The sequence below is a fragment of the Neovison vison genome, chromosome 6 (assembly GCF_020171115.1).
Source record: "Neovison vison isolate M4711 chromosome 6, ASM_NN_V1, whole genome shotgun sequence".
Lineage (NCBI taxonomy): Eukaryota > Metazoa > Chordata > Mammalia > Carnivora > Mustelidae > Neogale > Neogale vison.
In genome coordinates this window covers 196,884,849-196,904,243 of record NC_058096.1, presented here as the reverse complement: position 1 = coordinate 196,904,243, position 19,395 = coordinate 196,884,849, and the positions used below count along the sequence as shown (strand labels likewise).

General features: G+C 41.9%; 1 non-coding gene across 1 annotated transcript; it reads left to right on the top strand.

The window, feature by feature from the left end:
- Positions 1-247: 247 nt before the first annotated feature.
- Positions 248-395, top strand: LOC122910909. The gene has a single exon (XR_006385297.1). It is a non-coding gene; the product is annotated as a U4 spliceosomal RNA (small nuclear RNA).
- Positions 396-19,395: the final 19,000 nt, after the last annotated feature.

Below are 19,395 nucleotides of genomic sequence, written 5' to 3'. Positions count from 1 at the left end.
GTCTGGCCAATAATCCTCAAAAATGTGAAGGTTATTACAAAGACTAAAAAACTGCCACAGGCCAAAGGACATGAAGGGGACATTGCTGACTGAATGCAGTGTGGTTCCTGGTTCCCATCTTGGAACAGAAAGAGGACATAAATGGAGAAACTGGTGAAACCTGATTCAGGTCTAGAGTTTACTTAATAGTAATATATCCATGCTGGTTTCTGAGTTCAGACAAATGTACCACTGTAATGTGCAAACAAGCTTTGCGCAGTGGCAGTATCGTAGCCAATGAGGTTTATCCGAGGCGCGATTATTGCTAATTGTAATGTGCAAACATTAGGGGAACCTCAAATGGGTGGAGGATGTATGGGAACTTCCTGTACTAACGTTGTCATGTTTCTGTAAATCTAAAATAATTCCCCAATACAGAACATATTAAAAATGGTATTGAAAGCAGGATTGAAGGAGAGCAACATTTAAGGAACTACTGGAACATATTTTTCTTGAAAACGTAATTCGTGGACAAATTTCTTCCCTATAATGTGGCGGGGTAGGGCGTTGTGCAGGAGTGTGTATTTTCCTAATGATCTACTGAGACAATAAATCAAAGATGACCTCTGGTTCAAAAGAAAACCAAAAGAACACCCCAGTGTCCAAGAAAAAGAGAAAAAGAGAGAGAGAGAAAGAGAAAGTCCTTAGTCATGAAAGTTAGCTCAGACGCTCAGCTGACATGTACCAAATTGCTCTGGAAGAAAGCAAAGTCTAGAGGAACTGTTGAAAAATACTGTCGAGTGACTAATCCCAAGTTGGATCCCAATGGAGGAAATTGGAGAGATCCATTAGGCAGACGAGGCTGTCCATTTCCTCAGAATTATCGACCGTGGTGATGCCCTTGCTCTGTGCGCATGTGCCACTGGAGATGCTCCCCAGCCAGAATCGAGTTAAGTGGAAACATCACAATCAATAAAAGACACTCTATTTTCCATTTGCTCATTGTTTTTTAAGGGCTTATTTTGTAACAGCACAAGAAGGATTCAATTCAATATCAATTCACCTTCTGGGTGGGAGAGGACTCCAGATATTGACTTTTAGCGCCTGACAAAGTTTGTGACAAGGCTCAGTTTGCTAACATTCTGACCAAAGTGCAAACCTCAGCCACAGAGAAGCCAGGATAAGCAGATGTTGGGCACCGCTTCATGATACTGGAACCCCTTTCAATGCAGCAACAAAGACAGCAAATGCCAACTGAGCACCTACTGGCTGCTCAGTCAGCCAGCCGGACTCCTTTCATGGTTTTCAGTGAGTTTCCCAAGAGCTCTTCTGGTCTGGGTTTTGTTTTTACCAGGTTAAATAGCTCAATTAGTAGTCTTCCAGGTGCTCATACTATTCTGTTTTTTTAATCCAGGGGTGAGTTAAATGATACTGTTTAAAGCAATGTTTGACCTTTACATTGACTTTATGTATTTTTTTTTTAATTTTTGTTTTTTTGAGTTTGTAAGGGTGATAATGGTGGTAGCAATGATGACCTATTAGACTTCACTTAGAAATCTATTTCTTTCATATTCTTTACCTACTCTTGCTCCTGCCCCAAGTGAAAATTACTAGGATTAACCAAGGATGTGGTTCTATGTGTATTTAATATATATAGCAAATATTTCAAAAAAAATGGCTGTGATCAATCCTCCCACTCATTTATGTATACATACCTCTACAACAGGGCTTGATGCTCTTCCCATGAAGAGGGGCAATCCATTTCTCCAACCCTGGGAATCTGCTTGTGACTTGTTTGGCCAGTAGGGCATTAGCTAGTGTGATATGGGAGACTTGAAAATGGGTGCTTACTGGGGCTGCTGAAAATCCTGCCTTCACATGAATAAGCCAGGGCTAGCCACCTGGAGAAGGAAGGCCACAAAGACAGAGACCCTGCCTCTCTCACTCATCCCAGTGAAGGCCCTAGGCATGGGAGTGAGGGTCTCCTAGGCCACCTAACTTTAGGCAAGCCAACTCAGCAGCAGCAGCACTGCCAAACTAAACCACAACAATGATAAATGTTCTAAGCTATGTTTTGGGGTGGTTTGCTACATAGAAAAATCTAACTCCTATAGTACATGTTCTTTGCTAGAATGGCTTATTTTTCTCATATAAGTTAAATCTTGAGAGTCTCAAATCCTAATTCAGAGCAAATGTCTTGTTCTCAGAATCTGCCTCTACCTGGGAGAAAGAATTATTGCTGATAATTCTATACCACTATGTTAATACATGTGGCACTTATGCCATATTTTATTATACCTTTACTGTCCATGTCTGTTTCCCTCTCGCTAAGCTCTAAATGGAAAGGTGTGTACATCTTTGGGCATTTCCTGGTCTTCAGTATGGTAGACACTGGAATATTTGTTGAAAGTTCTAGGAAAATGTTTTCTTATTAACAAACATCTTTGTTAGTTGGGATCTTTGAAGCAGCCCAGTGTATAAGGCTACCCTGAGAAATAAGACAGGAGAAATGGAAAATATAGATTATCATTCCTATTACTGATAAAAACTAGATAGAAGATATCATTTATTTATAACCCAATGTGTTTTCTAATACTCAGTTCCAGAAGTAGGCAAATAGACCCGCTCAGATATAGGCTATGCTATACTAGACTCCATTTGAGTAGAGTCTGGGAAGACTCCCTTCCTGTCTGTCCCCTACTTAAGAGTTGACACCACTCTCTCCATGATCCCGTTTTTACATATGTTGGGTCTTTTGGTGTTCATAGATCTTCCTGGCAGTCTTGATAAATTACCAGTGTATCTCCCCCCCAATCCAAAATTGTAATTCCTTTGGCTCAAGGCAGGCATGTTAGTTATTTCTGTATTGTTTGTGCCTGGTGGAGTTCTAGGCACAGAGTACTTAACTGTTGTTGAAAGACTAAGCTCTGTAATTGTGTGATTCTGGAGATAGTTTGACATAACCTTTCTCAATTAATTGGCATTGAAATAATCACAATTATGACATGGCATTGGTCACATATGACACATGATAGTGTATGGACAAAAGGGGAAATCAAAGCTGTTTATGATGCTAATTTTAATAGGCATGTGCTCGCTTAAAGAAAACAATCAGAACTCACCACAGTAATGAGGAATGATTTGCTGTTTGTGTACTAACTTAACTACCCTTCTTATTTGCAGTGTGTTTTAGAGACTTAAAGATGGTGTGACTATGACATGTTCTAAACACTGAATATGGTGTTAGCTGACCTCTTGTTCTTCGTATTTTCATTAACTTTTTAAAGACAAAACTGCCTTGGAAGATGTGTCTGTAAGGAAGATAGTAGTCTGATTTTAGTAGGGTATACAGTGCTTGATAAAAATACAGATTCTTGATCCCCATCCTCAGCATCTTTTATTGAAGGGGTCTGGGTAGGGACTAGTGTTGGGTGTGTTGAATAGCTACCCAGGGACTCTGATTCAGGTAGCCCATTGGCCAACTTATGAGTAGGAGATCCTCTAACTGAACAGAGATCTGCTCAACTATCTCAAGTTCAAAGTCCATTTTTCTTTTGTAAGAATGGAGAGATCTGTATTCCTGGGAAGCCAGAGAAATGTCACACAAGCAGACATCTGAAAGGTCCAGCATCAGGGCAGCTCCGGATACACTGACTTGCCCCCCACCCCAACCACCAACCTCTTTTTCCTGTTCCCTCTGATTCCTCCTATCTGATCTTCTCACTCCCAACTGCTTGCCTTTCAGTCCTTAGGTCCTCAGGACTTGGGCGTGTCCTGCCACTCAGCAGCCAAGCTCTTCTCCCTGCGTTTCCCACCACCGCCTGTGCACTTACCTGTGTCTTTTGTTTCACATTCCCCAGAGGCAACTTGATCAGTGCAGTGTATCTTCTGGGGTCTTGATACCCGAATCAAAGGTTAGGAAAACCTCTGAGAAACATTCCTCACTGGACATCCACTCCTCATTCAGCACCAGGGGCAGGGTGGGGTGTTAGCAGTGGAAGGAAGGTTTTGTAGAAAATAGTGGCAGGGAGGCTGAGGGAACACTGAACAAAGTATGTTACTGGCACTCAAACCTTCTCGCCATTTCAGTATCAGAATTTGTAACCAGTGATAAAATAGGGTACAAAATTGTCTCCACAAAAGACCTTTACCTTAAGGAATATTCACCATAGAATAGAGAATATGTAACATTGCTGTGGAGTGTGATTGTTTTAATTAATGTAAACACTCAAAGGGGGAGTTCTAAGATGTTTGGATATCAAGGAACTTTTGGAACCCAAAGGCCGGCAAATAGAAGATACTCAATTTGGATCAGACCTTCTTTTCAATTGAGTAGAACTTCAGGTGCTCATTTTGTCTTCATAGTCCTGGGAATTAGTTCTATTAAACCCCATCTTAGCTCGAGTTTTCCTATGTTGTTGTTAGGATGATTCTATTTACTTATCAGACTCAGTGGGAGTATGATTTACTTGATGGAAATTTACCTCAAGGTACTCATTTTTGCATGTTAGAACTAAAACAAAAACAAAAATCCCAAAACCCTCACACCCAAAACTGATTTCCTTGGCAAAATAGTAATTAAAGAGCTTGTGTGTGCACATCTCTCCCCCACCTCTACTCCCTCCCCCGTGTACATGTGTGTGTAGTTGTGTGTGTTTAATAAGAAAATGTAAAAAATCTGGAGTCAAAAACCAAATTATCTTCCTGAAACTCGTAACATGTCCCCAGATTAGAAATATTTCATTTTGGACAATGCAATGAAACTTAAGTAATTATCCATGCTGTATGTCTGTATATTTGACAGACAATATTTTGTCTTCAAAAGCCTTCAAAATATTTTGATATGCAACCTTTCTTCTTTTCCTTTGTGTTGTCATACAACATACCAGCTGTCAGATGGAGGGAAGCAAGAAACTTTGGCATCACTATTCCTGCCACCTTCACCGTAGAGTCCCTATAAATAGCATAACAGGATAAACCAGCCTCAGAGAGAGAGCAGCAGGTGGCACTCCTTGTATCCAGAGCTGAAGGTGTAAATGAATTTCAGTGTCTTTTTGATAGCCAAACAAAAATAAGATTACAAAGAATGAAGCTTTTGTTAGGAGAGAGCCCAATATTTGAAGTAAATAATAATGATGATGATATTTTTCATTATCCTGCAGCTTTCCCCTTTGAAAGAGTTTTCAAAGAAGAAAGCACCCTGTTTTCAGAACAGCCAATTTCCCTTCTTATCTCTCTAAGGAGTCTCTATGAACTCCCTCTTTTAAGGAAGGGGAGGTGATACTGATCTGAACCAGGTGGTAGCTGGAAGGAATTAAGTCTGTTGTAGAAATGTTACCATAAAATACATTTGCTTTAATTACCAGGAAAGGAAACCATGGTGACCTTCATCTGCTATGTTCTTACTTGTTGCCCTATTTCTTAGCTTTATTTTCTGTCCATTCCTTGCCATTTTAGATTGATCACTACTTTTATGGGCCGTCTTAAGTCCCAGCTCCTTTTCTCTGCCCTGATTGCTCCATATTAAAGAAACCTGCTCTTCTCGGACCACCTATAGCATGAACAGAAACACAGTTTGTCACATGGTTCAGCATTTGTATTAGGATTCAGCTGTGTCTTATAGCTCATGTTTTTAACCAGATTTTGAACTACTTGAGAAAATAGAAGGTGACGTCATCTCTCATGTACTCTTCGTGATGTTTCACACATTCCTGCATCCAGAACGGTCACATTCTACTTTATTCACAGTCAACCTACCTCAGGAACATCCAACCAGCACCAAAAGAGGGATGGGCGATGACGGAGGTTGTGGGCCCTCTGACCTTGTGCCATCTTTTTTTTTTTTTTTTTAAGATTTTATTTATTTATTTATTTGACAGACAGAGATCAGAAGTAGGCAGAGAGGCAGAGAGAGAGGAGGAAGTAGGCACCCTGCAGAGCAGAGAGCCCGATGCGGGGCTCACTCCCAGGACCCTGGGATCATGACCTGAGCCGAAGGCAGAGGCTTTAACCCACTGAGCCACCCAGGTGCCCCTGACCTTGTGCCATCTTTTCTTCTGCTCTTATCTGGATCTTTTCAGGTTCCAGCTCTGGCTCTTCTCTCTCTCTGGTCCCACACTTCCCCCCTCCAGCTTGCTGAGAGGTTCAGTGACCTCTACGTGGTCAACTCCATCTGTAGCTTTGCAAGCCCCTGACTCCTGGGTGCTCTGAGTGACTGTTCTGCCTTAGCCTCCCTGATCAGGAATGGACCACGGATGCTCAGTTGTAAATAATTTACCTTTTACCTTTCAGTTAACATCAAGCCAAACTTGTGTTAGGGCCACAGCTGTGCATAATGTGACCTAGGGTTTTTCTCATTTCTGTCCCCTTTCCTCAAAAATTCTGGTCTTTCTGTCCCTTGAAGCTTCAGGACCCTTTCACTTCTCTTCTCTCTATCTGGAGGGCTTTCCTTCATCTGACCACACATCTGGTTCTTGCTCATGTTCTCAGCACACCCTTCTTAAATTTGACACCTCCCCCATTCCTCTCTTAACCCATTTTCATTTCCTTCACAGCATACATCACCATCTACAGTTATTTATTTGTTAATGTATTTACCATATATCTTCTCCCATCAGGAGAATGTAAACTCCATGAAAGCAGGGGCTTAATCTTTTCTGTCACCGAGAGGGCACTGAATGTAGAAAATGCTTAATATATGGATGGGTGTTTGCATGGATGTGGAAGGAGTGAGTACATAGAAAAACAAAGTTCTTTCAGAATGTCTGTACTCCCTACCTGCTTTCATTTCAGGGACCATGCTCTCGCTCTCTCTCATTATATATGGTTTGGTACCTAATTGAGAACTAAATTGTTAATGTCACAGATGCCACATTGTCTCAGTGAGCTGGAGATCTATGCCAATCCTTGATTAATTAACCTGTTTTTCCTTACATTTGAATAGAGTGACACTAATTTTTAGTTGATCATCTGCTGAATCTACCACATGGATGAGAGAGTGATGCCACCTCTGCTGGGTGGAGATAACATACCATCAACAGCTCCATCTGCTCAGACCTATTCATTGTTCAGAGGGGTCCTGCCCATTGGGTCTTGTTGGTATATATGCCAAAATAGGCAAATGGGAAGATGAGGTAATACAACATACCAGCATTTCACAGACAGCAAACCAAGGTTCTGAGACTCAATCACAAAGCTGTTTAAAAAAAAAAAAAAAAGTGAACAGACATGCTGGTTGTGAAATCCCAATTTTATGTGATTTCCTCTGCATCACTGTCTTTCCCTTGGTCCTCTGCATTTTCCCAGCATCTTCTGTTCCTTACAATCACAGTTGTATCTGAGTGAAAGTTACATAAATGACAGAAGGTGGCCTCCAGTGGTGACAGAAACCATGGGGTCCTTTTTGAATTCCCTTAAAACGCATGTCCCAGGGGAAGCTGGAGGTGGTCTTAATAGTCTAGGGTGGGGTCTGCAAACTTTTGGTAAAGAGCCATATGAAAATTTTAGACTTTGAAGGCTAAGAGGCAAAATCAAGGATGTTACATAATATTTATATGACAAGAGATGAGATGAATTTATACACTTTTTTACCCAGCAATTTAAAAATGTAAATCCTTCTTAGCTACAGACCATACAGAAATAGCCCAGTTGGGCCTGAGGGCTGTGGTTTGATGACTTCTACTCCAGAGAAAAAACAGAAATATTAGCCCAGGACTCTTAAACCAATACCATGCTGAATATATACATATATATTATATATATACATGATATATACTTAATATGTATAAATATCCTACACACATTGACCTTGCCTTTGGCCACAAACTTGGCTCTTTTTCAGGGTGTGCTCACTTCCACATTTATGTCCTGGCAGCCCCTTCTGAATTCTGTAACATCTGTGGAAAGTTGGAAGGGACCATACCTTCTAACTTGGCCACAGGAGATGTATTTTCTTACTGGAAGTCTCCTCAGGTGGGGACATGAGCCTTGTTACAGTCTTTGCTATCTGGCTACACTTTTCTCTCTCACTTCCTCTCTTTAGAGTTCCCACAGCGGCCTTTCTGCTCATTCAGTTATCTGTAACACACCACTTAACCAAACCCTCATTAGACTTGGTTGCTAGATTTTTGGTAAACAATAAAACTTACTTTTGAGCATTGCTGTACTGGTGAGACTACTATGGTAGATGGAATTAGGCCTATTTAGAGCTCTGTTTCCCTACATGTATAGGGAAGGTCTTCATTTTTAATTGAAAGGGGTAGTAGTTATGGAACTTGAAGAGCTTCCTAACTATTTGAGACTGGGTCATGCCTTAGACTGTATTTTGACTATAACACATTGGCTTTCTTCTATGGAAAGTTCTTCCCAGTGGTTTTTAATAGGACTTTAAATATCATCTAGAGTTGGAGGCAAAGCCCTAAGGTAGGATCTTCCCACATAAAATCAGAACAGAGCTCTATCCCCAAGTACAGTAGACTCTTGAACAATACAGGGATTGGGGAACACCAATTTCCCCCCTAAACAGACAAGATTTCACTAACTTTTGACTCTCCGCAACCTAATGACTAATAACCTACTGTTGACCAGAATCCTTATTGACAAACCATAGATTAACACATATTTTCTATGTTATATGTATTGTATACTGTATTTTTATAATAAAGTAAGCTAGAGAAAAGAAAATGTTAAGAATAAGGAAAAGAAAATACATTTAGTACTGCATGGCATTTATCAAAAACATCCACATAAAAGTGGGCCTATGCAGTTTAAAACATGTTGTTCAAAGGTCCACTGTACCCATCTTCCTGCCTTCTCATCAGTACGTGGATGGCTACACTTCCTGGTACCTTGCAGTTAGCTGTGGTCTGTGGCTTGCTTTGTATGATAAAATTTGAGAGGAAGTAGTATGTGTCTCTTCTAGGCAGAAATATTAAAGTGCCAGAGCAAGAGACGAGAGCTCCTTTTTTCCTAGCCACAGGGAACATGGAAGCCCAGTGAAGATGGATTTGCCATCAGTCTGGGGCCTCCAAGATAAGTCCGCCATGAAGCTGTACAGAGCATGAAGTTGCAGTGAGAAATAGGCCTTTGTGGTTTTAAGTTACTGAGATTCAGGGTTTTATTGTTATTTCAGCAAAACTCAGCCCATCCTGACTGCTATCACAGTCCAAATGCTAGTCTAGTCCAAATGCATGAGAATAGAGTGAGAAGAAAAATAATGCTGCTTGTTTGTTAGAATTATTAATAGTGGTTTCCAATTGGACTATTTCTAGATACAGTTGTCCTGTGCGTTGTGCTTGTTGAGCTGTAGCTATAGGAAGTTGTGTGCCTTTGAGTATGGATCCAAAGACCAAACCTCTACCACAGAAGGGGAAATGGTGCTTGAGTTGAAGGCAAAATCCAGATAATGGGGTGAATGCCATCGCATTTTGCTCTGCAAACATTTATTGAGCACCACTGTATACAAGACACTGTTAGGACCTCAGACTATTTTATCAGACAGTTTCTGAAGAACTGCAAGTATTTTCTTTGATTTCTTGTTTTCCTTGTGGTCAAGCAATTAGTTAGGAGGACACCTAATTAGCAGCTATTGTACCTCTATGCAGACAATTTACAAGTCTATTCTCCAAAAGGGGAAATGTTAATGAGAAGAGAATTCTGTGGCTAAACTCTTGGAGGGGATGACTGTTTGCCTTCATTGCATTCACTGGGCAGCTTGGTTCCTTCGGTGCTCTGTACTTGGTCAGCAGAAGCACCCAGCGACTCACGTGACACAAGGTTTATTTTGACCTCCTCAGATTGAAAACTTATTGCTAATTTAGTGGGCCATCTTGGCCAGCATGAGAAGGTAATGTGAAAAATCAAAACTGACAGCACATTTAAATCACACCCCTCACCCAGACTGGGCATCTATACATATCAGGGAACAATTTAAGTCCCCAGATGAAAAAGCAAGGGACACTATAATTGTTGGAGGATGTGTATTGAAGGTAGAACTTTGCAGCTACTAAGGACCAAGGGTTGGGTAGTCCATGTTTAGGTTGCGGGAGGTGGGGGTGGGAATTTAGTCACTGACCAGTTAAGAAACCTGGAGAAGCCACAAAATATGAGGGTAGACTTGCTCATTTTCATCCAGCACACACCTGTAGCTGTTATAGAATTTCCAATACTAAATGAGATTGCTAGGGAATCCTCTTTTTCTCCTCTTACTGAAAAATAATGAGATTTATTCAATAAGTATGTTTTTGTGAATCTCCATGAGACGCTCACTTTGTTAGTTGAGTAAGGAAATGCCAAGCTCATGAGCAAGTGATTTCTTCAACTCAAGTGTTGGTAGTATACCCTGCGACAGGGTCCCTTTTGCTTATAGGTCTTAAGTTATACTTTGTCAGTGTGCAAGATGGAAAAGAAACTTGGGAACCCTGGATATTCCTCTTTGTGAGAGAGGGGGAGTAGAAATATGGCAAAAGAGGCAAATGAGAGGCCATGTTGGCAGAACTTTGAGAATTTGCCTTTTCAGTCTCAAACCAATATGAGCCATTATTGATATTGAGCCAATATTGATAGTTTTGAGACAAGAGCAAATACTGGGTATTAGAAATGGGTGGTTTCATTTTTTGTTAATGTAAAGGAGCAAGGAAGCCTCTGTTGCTTTATCAAAATGAGTTCCACAGTTAAGATGATCAGAGGATTGAGTAAACACTCAGTTTTAAGCAATCTTACTTCATAAGGTGGGATTATGGGAGATTTACTTCCCATACAAAGCTTTGGGTCTCTCCCTATAAGTTCCGCCAGCGTTGTGACCAGCGAGTTTGCGGGGGGGGGGGGGGGGTATGTGTCTCAGAGTTCTGTATGAGATGTGGCATCAAATTCTCTGGACTTTGGATTCCACTGTGGCTCCAAGAATTGGTTCACGTGGACTTCAAGCCGCTGTGTGCAGGTACAACTAAGCAGTATCTTGCTCGTCTATGCATCACGTGCCTCTTGTTTCCGGGCTTCACTGACATCAGTGTCTAGGGGGACATGGGAGCTGCTTGGCAGGTTTGCAAGGGCATCCTGGAAGCCTGGGAATTAGTGACCCTTCAGGAAACCCTTGGCCAGTGGGAGGTGAGAGTTGAGGAATAAATGCCTTCTCCTCTCACCCCTAGGTGGGCACTTCTAAGGCACATTTAACAAGGCTTCTCAGAAAGTCTCAAGGGATGTAGCATTGCAGCGTCTACAGTGGGGGCACATTGATAGCATGTCTTCGTGTTGGCTTCCCCTCCATTCCTGTCTCAGTACCCCAGCCCTTGCCTCCTGCCCAAGTATCCATTTGCCAAAGAAACCACCTACATAAAAAGTGTGTCTCAAGCTCTCTTCTGAGGAAGCCTGTGCTAAGATACATTCTATTTGTAGGCCTTCCCTGTCTTTGGCAGAAGTGTGTAATTTTAGGCTAAATTCAGTCTTACTGCTATTGAGATATTATTAGTGAATATGAAAGACCCCACTTTTCCATTTCCAATACGGTTTTAGCACCAGGGCCAATGGACTAAAATGATCCCATTAAAATGGTCAATGACCTATTTTTTTCCCTCTTGATATGGGAGAAGCTCTTTTAATGTGTGTTTCTAGCCTGCTGTATTGCTCCTTTGTGAGCCTCATTATAAAGCCCTGACCTTCAGGAAAGGAATTAAAGGATAGGGGCATTTCACGGTATTCATGTTCGTTCTCTGTGTGCTTTTTGATCTTTGTAAAGCATAAACAGTCTGGGGAGAGTGCTGACAAGGCCAGTGTTGTACCCTTGATCCCGGCATGGGCTGATTAGCCTTGCATAGCAGAAAACCATCCCATAGCCTGAAATTGCATTCTGAATTCTGGTGGAACGTGGTGTGTCCGCTCTTGGTCACCCAGGGTAGCAGATGACAACATGCATTTCATCCTCCGTCCTGAACGCTAAACACAAGTGCCTGTGACAGTGATTTGGAAATGCAGCGTTGCCTGCGATGAGACGAACACATTTATACGATGGGGCATTTTTAGCTGGCTGAGCAGGGCTCGGATGAGACTCATGTAGGCAGTGCCCTGGGGTTAGGAATGTGAGGGCAGCAAAGCATCAGCACTGTTTGTCACAGGAGACAAGGGACTTGGAGCGACGCTGGGTGTAAGCAGAGTAGCTTCAAGGCACACAACCCAGGTGTGGCACTCCTCTAGTGGGGAGCCGAGGAGGGGCCAGGCTCCCCACTCTGTCTGGAGATCAGTTCCCTGCCGAGACGGCGTACCTGCCTAGATGTGCGTGTTTGTGTGTATGGTGAAGGGGCTGGGGACAGGGCTGAGAGAATTGGAGTCAGCCGAGCTGCTGAGTGCTCTATAAACTGGGTGCTTATGGTGCATTCACCGTGGCACTTTTCCCCTTGTCCCAGATGAGCTGACTCTGCAGCCATATTTCTAATGGCAATGGGTCATCTGGAAACTCAGGAAGCTGCTCTTGTCCCTGAGTTTCAGAGAAGGCCTGGTGGCTCCCCAGGAGGGCTGCAGCTTGGCAGAGACTTGGTTAAATGTAGAATTGGTTTTCTAGGGGAAAGCATGTTTGAATTTAATTTTGTGGTATAGGAATGTGGAATGTTTTTTATTTTTGCAGTGAAATTTATATAACATAAAATTAACCACTTTAAAATCATACTGGCATTTAGCTGTGGCATATAGTATATTTACAGTATTGAAGAACATGGCCTCTATCTAATTCCAAAATATTTTCATCACTCTCAAATGAGACGCCAGTGGAATGTCATAATGTGGTTTCAGTACCTGGCTACACTGAGAATTGCCATTCTATGAGGAGAAAAAAAAATTTTTTTTTAAAGATTTACTATTTGGGGTGCCTGGGTGGCTCAGTGGGTTAAGCCTCTCTGCCTTCAGCTCAGGTTATGATCCAGGGTCCTGGGATCGAGCCCCACATCAGGCTCTCTGCTCAGCAGGGAGCATGCTTCGCCCTCTCTGTCTCTGCCTGCCTCTTTGTCTACTTGTGATCTCTGTCTGTCGAATAAATAAATATTTTAAAAAAAGAAAAAAATCTATTTATTTTAGAGGGAGCACACAAGGGCGAGAATGGGAGGGACAGAGGGAGAGGGAGACTCTCAGGCAGACTTCCGGTAGAGTGCCGAGCCTGATGTGGGGCTCAATCTCAAAACCCTGCAAGCATGACCTGAGCCGAAACCAAGAGTCTGACACTCAACTGACTGAGCCACCCAGGCGCCCCTACCCCCAAAAGTTTTAAGAACAAATACTATTTTTAAATTTTATTCTATTTTTAAATGATGTAAATTTATTTTTGCGTCTTCCAATTTAGAAAGACCATGGATTTTCAATGCAGAAAATTTTTTAAAAATTTTAAAATCAGAAGGTATATCAGAAGGAAAAAAAGTTGTGAAATTAGAAGGAAAAAAATACCCAAACACAATATGAAGAAGGTGCAGAGCTAGTTGAGACAAAGTTGCAGCAAAATCTTTTGCTAAATAAACATGCTCTGCTCTACCCCCATATCTGGATCAATGCAAATAGTTACATATGAGAATCCCATGACAAAATCTGGACAATGTGTCTTCCTGAATCCTCCACGTGTTTTCTAGAATGTTTCTAGAATGTTCCACACCAGGAGTTGTTCAAAATCAGGTCAGACTGGAGGTAAAATTTGATATTTACTGTGTAACCTTGGCAAGATGGGTACAATTTTTGTGAGCCTTGGTTTTCTTATCTGTAAAATGTGGTTAATATCTGCTTCATGAGTTAATTGCTTATTGTGAAAATTAAATGCCTGGTACCTAGTGCTGAGTAAATGATAATTAAAAAAGAGAGAGACAACTGTGAAGACAGGTAGAGATACAGATGTTTGGGGCCGAGCTCAGCCAAGCCCCCAGGCAAGTGACTCTCCGTTGTTTTATCCTCCTGGTTTGAAGCTCTTGCCATGGCAAATAGAGTCAAACTCCCACATACTAAAGCTTGGATGCCAAACACCTGCTGGGCCCTGTCAGCTACTGCCAGAGACTATCTCCCAATTTAAAGCAGGATCACTTTGGGGAGCACTGACTCTGTGGCTCATCAGTTGTAGAGAAATCAAGAAAGGGGAGTGAGTGGGGCGGGAAAGGTTGTGTGCTCTGTATATGACTAGCCAGTGGCACAGGGGAGCTTTACGACCGGCTCCTCCCAAGGCTAGAAATGGCACAAGTTTGATAGGCATGGCCTTGCTGCCTACAGTAGGGTGTCTGAATCTCACGAGACTGAGAATATCATGTGCCATGTGCCGGGGGCTGGTTGTGTGTAGGACCTGAACACTTCATTTCCTGTGATCTGGGTGTGGAATGAAATTTGGAATCCCATTACCTTAGCCTAGGTGATATGTCCAGTGCCCCCAATCTGTAATTTATTCAGCAAATTGTTGAACATCTTTGGGTTAGATATTATTCAAGGTGTTGACCTCTGGAAAGAAAACATGGCCCCAGCCATCATGAGAGTCAAGGTCTACAGTGACCATTCCTTGAATCATCCTGGAGGTCTTCACCTCTCAAGATGTATATCTCACGCATCAGAAAATCATTCCATGAGCAGACGGATTTGGCAAGGAGCATAGAGGACATAACTCTACATTAATGTTTAAAACTTCTAAGACATCCCATAGCATAGGAAAAAAGATATATAACCGAATATGTCCAATGCTAATTTAAACATGAAATCTTTTTGCCACTTAAAACTTCTTAACATCACCTGAAGTGCTGTTCCCTGCTTGTCTAGAAGAAATCTGTCAAAATATCAGTTCTCCAGACTGATTCATGAAACTATACTTCATATACATATACTGATCTATGTAATACTTTCAGAACCATTGAGATTTGATTCCATTTCTCCAACCTCCTAAAGGAGAGATGGAAAACAGCAGTGTTTGTAGCCAGCCAGCTCAGATAAGTAGGAGGGGCAGCAGGCTGGGAGTCTGTCTGTGCTCACTGACAGTTTGGTGGCAGTGCTGTGACCTGGAAACACACATCCTCCAGCTCCAGTCAGCCTCTCCTGGGTGGTGGGCGTGCGGGTCAGACCAGTGAGAGCTTGGTTTCTTAGGAGAACATGGACATCTGTATTTTTTGGACATGAAATTTCACAACTTCAGATTCCTAGAACACTGTATTGGTCAAACAAAACAACAGAAACAGACTTCTGTAGGCCAGTCCTGAGGGAGCTACCAAGCTGTGCCCTAGCCCTGGGGGGATGGGGTGTGACCTATTTTCAGATTGATAAGATATATAACACCAAAGGATCTGTGAGTTCATGAGGCAAATGCCATGCCCAGATAATTACCTTGGTGACCATGCCCTCCATGCACTGTGATTCCCTTCGTGCATCTTCCTTGGCTCCTCAGGGAAAAGCATTGGCACAGCTGAAGGCTTTCTTCCCTGATACAGTTTCTGCAATTAGCTTCCAGGACAGCTCCTCCAACTCCTATCCTGTTTTTCCTTTCTCCAAAGTTTGAGAATGTTTGAAAGATTCAACTCTGTTCTTCCTTATTTACACTCCCCTCCTGAGAGATGTCACATAACCTGCAGGGCTAAGTGCCATCTTTATGCCCGCATGAGCATATTTCTATTTCTAGCCCAAATTTCACTCCTGAACTCTCCAGAGTAGTATATTCAAGTCTCTTCTTCAGTTCTAGTAGATCTTGAACGGGGCAGATCCAAAGCAGAGATCTGGATGTTTCCAGTCCCTCAAAGCTTATACACCCACAGCCTCCCCCATGTTGTAATAGTGGTGACAATGAACTACACGGCTTATTCCCTCCCTCCCTTCCAGTCTTGAACTGAATGCTCCCTCCTCCAGGAGGCCCGCCCTGGCTACCCTGTTTGAGATTGCAGTCCAGCTCTTGTTCCCCATACCCTGCTTGATCTTCTCCCTTAGCACTTACCTTCTAACACACAGTATATTCTTATGTTTACCAAGCATCTGCCTGTCTGCACTAGAATATAAACTCCACAAGGGCTTAGGATACTTGTCTGTTTTATTTCCTAATATACCCTTAGATTCAATATGAAGCACATAGTAGTTGCTCAGTAAATGTTTGAGTAAATAAATGCCAGTTGTCACTTGGCAAGGAATTCAAGAGAAAATGTGCTTAACAGCTCAAACTTGCCATAAATGTTGAAGTGTTAATGTCTACTAGTTAGAGTTTATTAACTGAATTGAACCACAGACCACTGGGAGTATTTGGTATGTGGAATGTATTTGGTATGTGGAAACCCTATGATTGTTGGGGCAGGTTTTAAGAAATATGTAATGTGTGTGCAGATATATATAAATAGATATTTTTTCTGATTAAGAGTTTCATAAGCCAAATATTCTAGGGGACATCTCTCTGTTGAAGTATTCTCCCAACTTTCTGCTAGGCTTCCAAATTTAAAATTAAAAAACAAAACAAAACAAAAAAACCAGAGGTACTGCAGACTTCTCCCTGTACTGATAGCTCATTTCCCAGTGTGTTGCTAATCTCCAGTTTTGCCCCAAAGATAGTATTTTAAAACTTTCACACTGAGTTCCTTTGTGTATCAAAGACAAAGTTATTATCAAAATTATTACTCATGTTCTTTGTCATGCAAAAAGCATAAGTAATGTTTTTAATAATGCAAGCCATTAAAAAGTGGATGGGCTGAATTCATTTTGTCTGTTTCAAGCCTGCTTTGGGAAAGAATTTTTCTCTGCACAAAGGTGTAACCCCTTGATTCCTGCAGGAGTCTTTCCCTCTGTTTTTCAATATAGAATTGAGCACCTATTTCATTTAGAGACTCAGAGCTAAAGCTTCAGCCTCTCAAGCCTCTTCCCTAGAGATGGAAAGGTTTTGGAAGGAATAGCTGTAAGGAAAAACTTTGTTTGGAAAAATCACTTTGGAAGAAAATAAAAGTTCTGGATTTTAAGTATGACTCCTTTCTTCAAAATGGCTTAGGGGGTAGTTCATCGGAGAGGGGATTCTTCAGGAGTTAAGGTGCCCTTCAGGATGGAGGCCCTCTCACTGGCAAGCTGGAGAGTAAGAAATGTGGTACGTGGGTAGCAGAGAGCAGGAGTATGTACCCCATCCCCCTACCTGATTGACACCCAAGTGACTTCAGGAAAACAGACAGGAAAACCTTGTCAGGAGGCTCACAGTATTTTTTAAATATGGTGGTCCACGCAGCCATCCCCAATCACTTTGTATCAGCATGTGAAGTTATTGTAGTAGATACGACTTTAAAAGTAAAAAAATTAGTAAGAATATATTTTTTAAAAGCTGGATGTCAGGAGGACCAACACCAAGTCGAGGCCAAATTTCAGGTGCCTCTGATTGTTGGTAGCATGCCACCGGCTTTCCTAAGTTCCAAAATTGGGATTCCCATCCAGGCTTTTGCCCAATACCTGATGGTACTCTTTTGGATGTCTCAGACCTTCAGAAAAGGCTTTGGAGCAGGACCCACTGAGAGTGGTTATAAGCGCTCCATCTGGGCTTCACCCAGTGTGCTTTGAAACTTCTGGCTGCACATAACCAACGTCTTGATCCCAGACTCCTGGAATTGGCTTACAGATGTGAGGTCTTCAGAGTTTCCTTCAGAAGGAATCAAGGGGGCCTGTAGCTTTAATTCCTCTCCCAAATAGCAGTCTTTGTTCTAGTTAAGAGCCCAGCCTATAAAGTAGTTACATAATGGGGGGAGAGGCAAGAAGGCTGGCATTAGAATAGCTCTCCAGGGAGAGGAAAACACATTGTAACTTTCTCAAACCCCAAATCTGTACAGCTTCTCTGCTGCTGAAAGAAATGGTGTTTATTTTTTGCTTCTTGTTGCAGAGAAGAAATGTGAAGGATCAAAAGAATGGATTTGCCTGGATGTTCATGTGGCCTGATTAGGTTGGAATTAGTCTTTTTCTCTCTTCACTGACAGAAGCAGAGACCATCTGCGGAAATTATTTAAATTCTTGTGCCTTCCAGGGACGCTGTTTTATTTGCCACCGCATTTATTGTAGCGCTGGGGAGCTCCACAGGCATTCCAGACTTGTGCTGCAATAGCACCAGTGTTGCCTCTGGCCATGAGATTAACAAAAGGAAAAATTAACTTTCCTCCAGCTGAAAATTAACACCTTAGATTAATTAAAAAGCAAATGTGATCAAGGCCCCTGGATTTTTTCTCTGAAGGTCCTTTCTGCAGGGGCTTCAGGACAAGAGTGAGGCTTCTTAGCTGATGAGGGGATAGGGGAGGGAAGAGTTGAATGTTTCATCAGGATGAATTTATAATGTAATTTGCCCAATGTGAATAGAAAGCAAACCAGTGGGAGTCTAAAGCTTCTCTTGCTCCATGCAGAAGGGATCCTCACTGCTGTTTGTTTTGGAGGAGATGGGGAGGCTAAGATGAGCATGTGGGCCTCATGCCGCCTTCTAGAATGGGGCTGCCTTCTGTCCACATCCCAGGTGCCCCATGTGACCTTGGCACTCTTGGCAAGCTACTTCATTTCTTGGGAAACTGTTTTCTCACCAACAAAATGGGTATAAGTAATACAACCTACAAGCCACAAAGCCCTTAGCATATAGGAGGCACTTATTAGATGGTGGACATCATTGTCCGCCTATTTATGGGGGGGGGGTGTGTTTGGTGCTTTGTCACTTTGTAACAATCACTTACCCTACAAACACACAGGTGGTATTAACAGTTATTCATTATTACTTGGTCTTTGGGACCAGTACTGCTATTCTAAGCCATGTGTCTTAATTATGTTTTTGCTACTCGTAATTTTGCTAGAAGGGATCTGATCTGATAAAGGTCATCAAAATCTAGTAGACTATGTCATGGCAAATCTCCTTCCATATATTTTACTTATTCTTTGAAGATCTCTGTGCTTTAGAAATGTTGTTTCTTGATTCTTCCAACTACAAATTTGGCTTCTTCTGGATTCTTTCATGTTTAAAAGCATTTAAAGCTTTTTGCTCTCTTGTCCCAATCCATTTTCTCTCTCTCAGCTCATGGACCATAAAACACCCTAGCCACACTGAAACTCATGCATTTTTCAAACCATTTGGGATTTTTATACTGTCTGTTTTGTCTCTTCAGAGTCAAGACTTCTCCCCTTTGAATATGAATGTGGAAAACTCCTCTTTATAATTTAGCCCTATCCCCAATACCCAGTTTTTCATCTTTGAAACTCTCCTCTGATCTTAATCTACATCCTGGTCCCGTCCATCTTTCTTTACAGGAACAATGCATTTCTCTTTACATTCCACTCTTTTAGTTTTGTGTATGACAGTAACAATATTAGTAAGGTAATTAATTTATGGGGCAGCATCATTATCTACAGTTTCTAGAAGAAGACCATGTACTGGGCATCGTGTGAAGAATACCCTTGGCTTATCTCATTTATGCTTTACAACAAGTTCATGAGGAGAAAAATAGG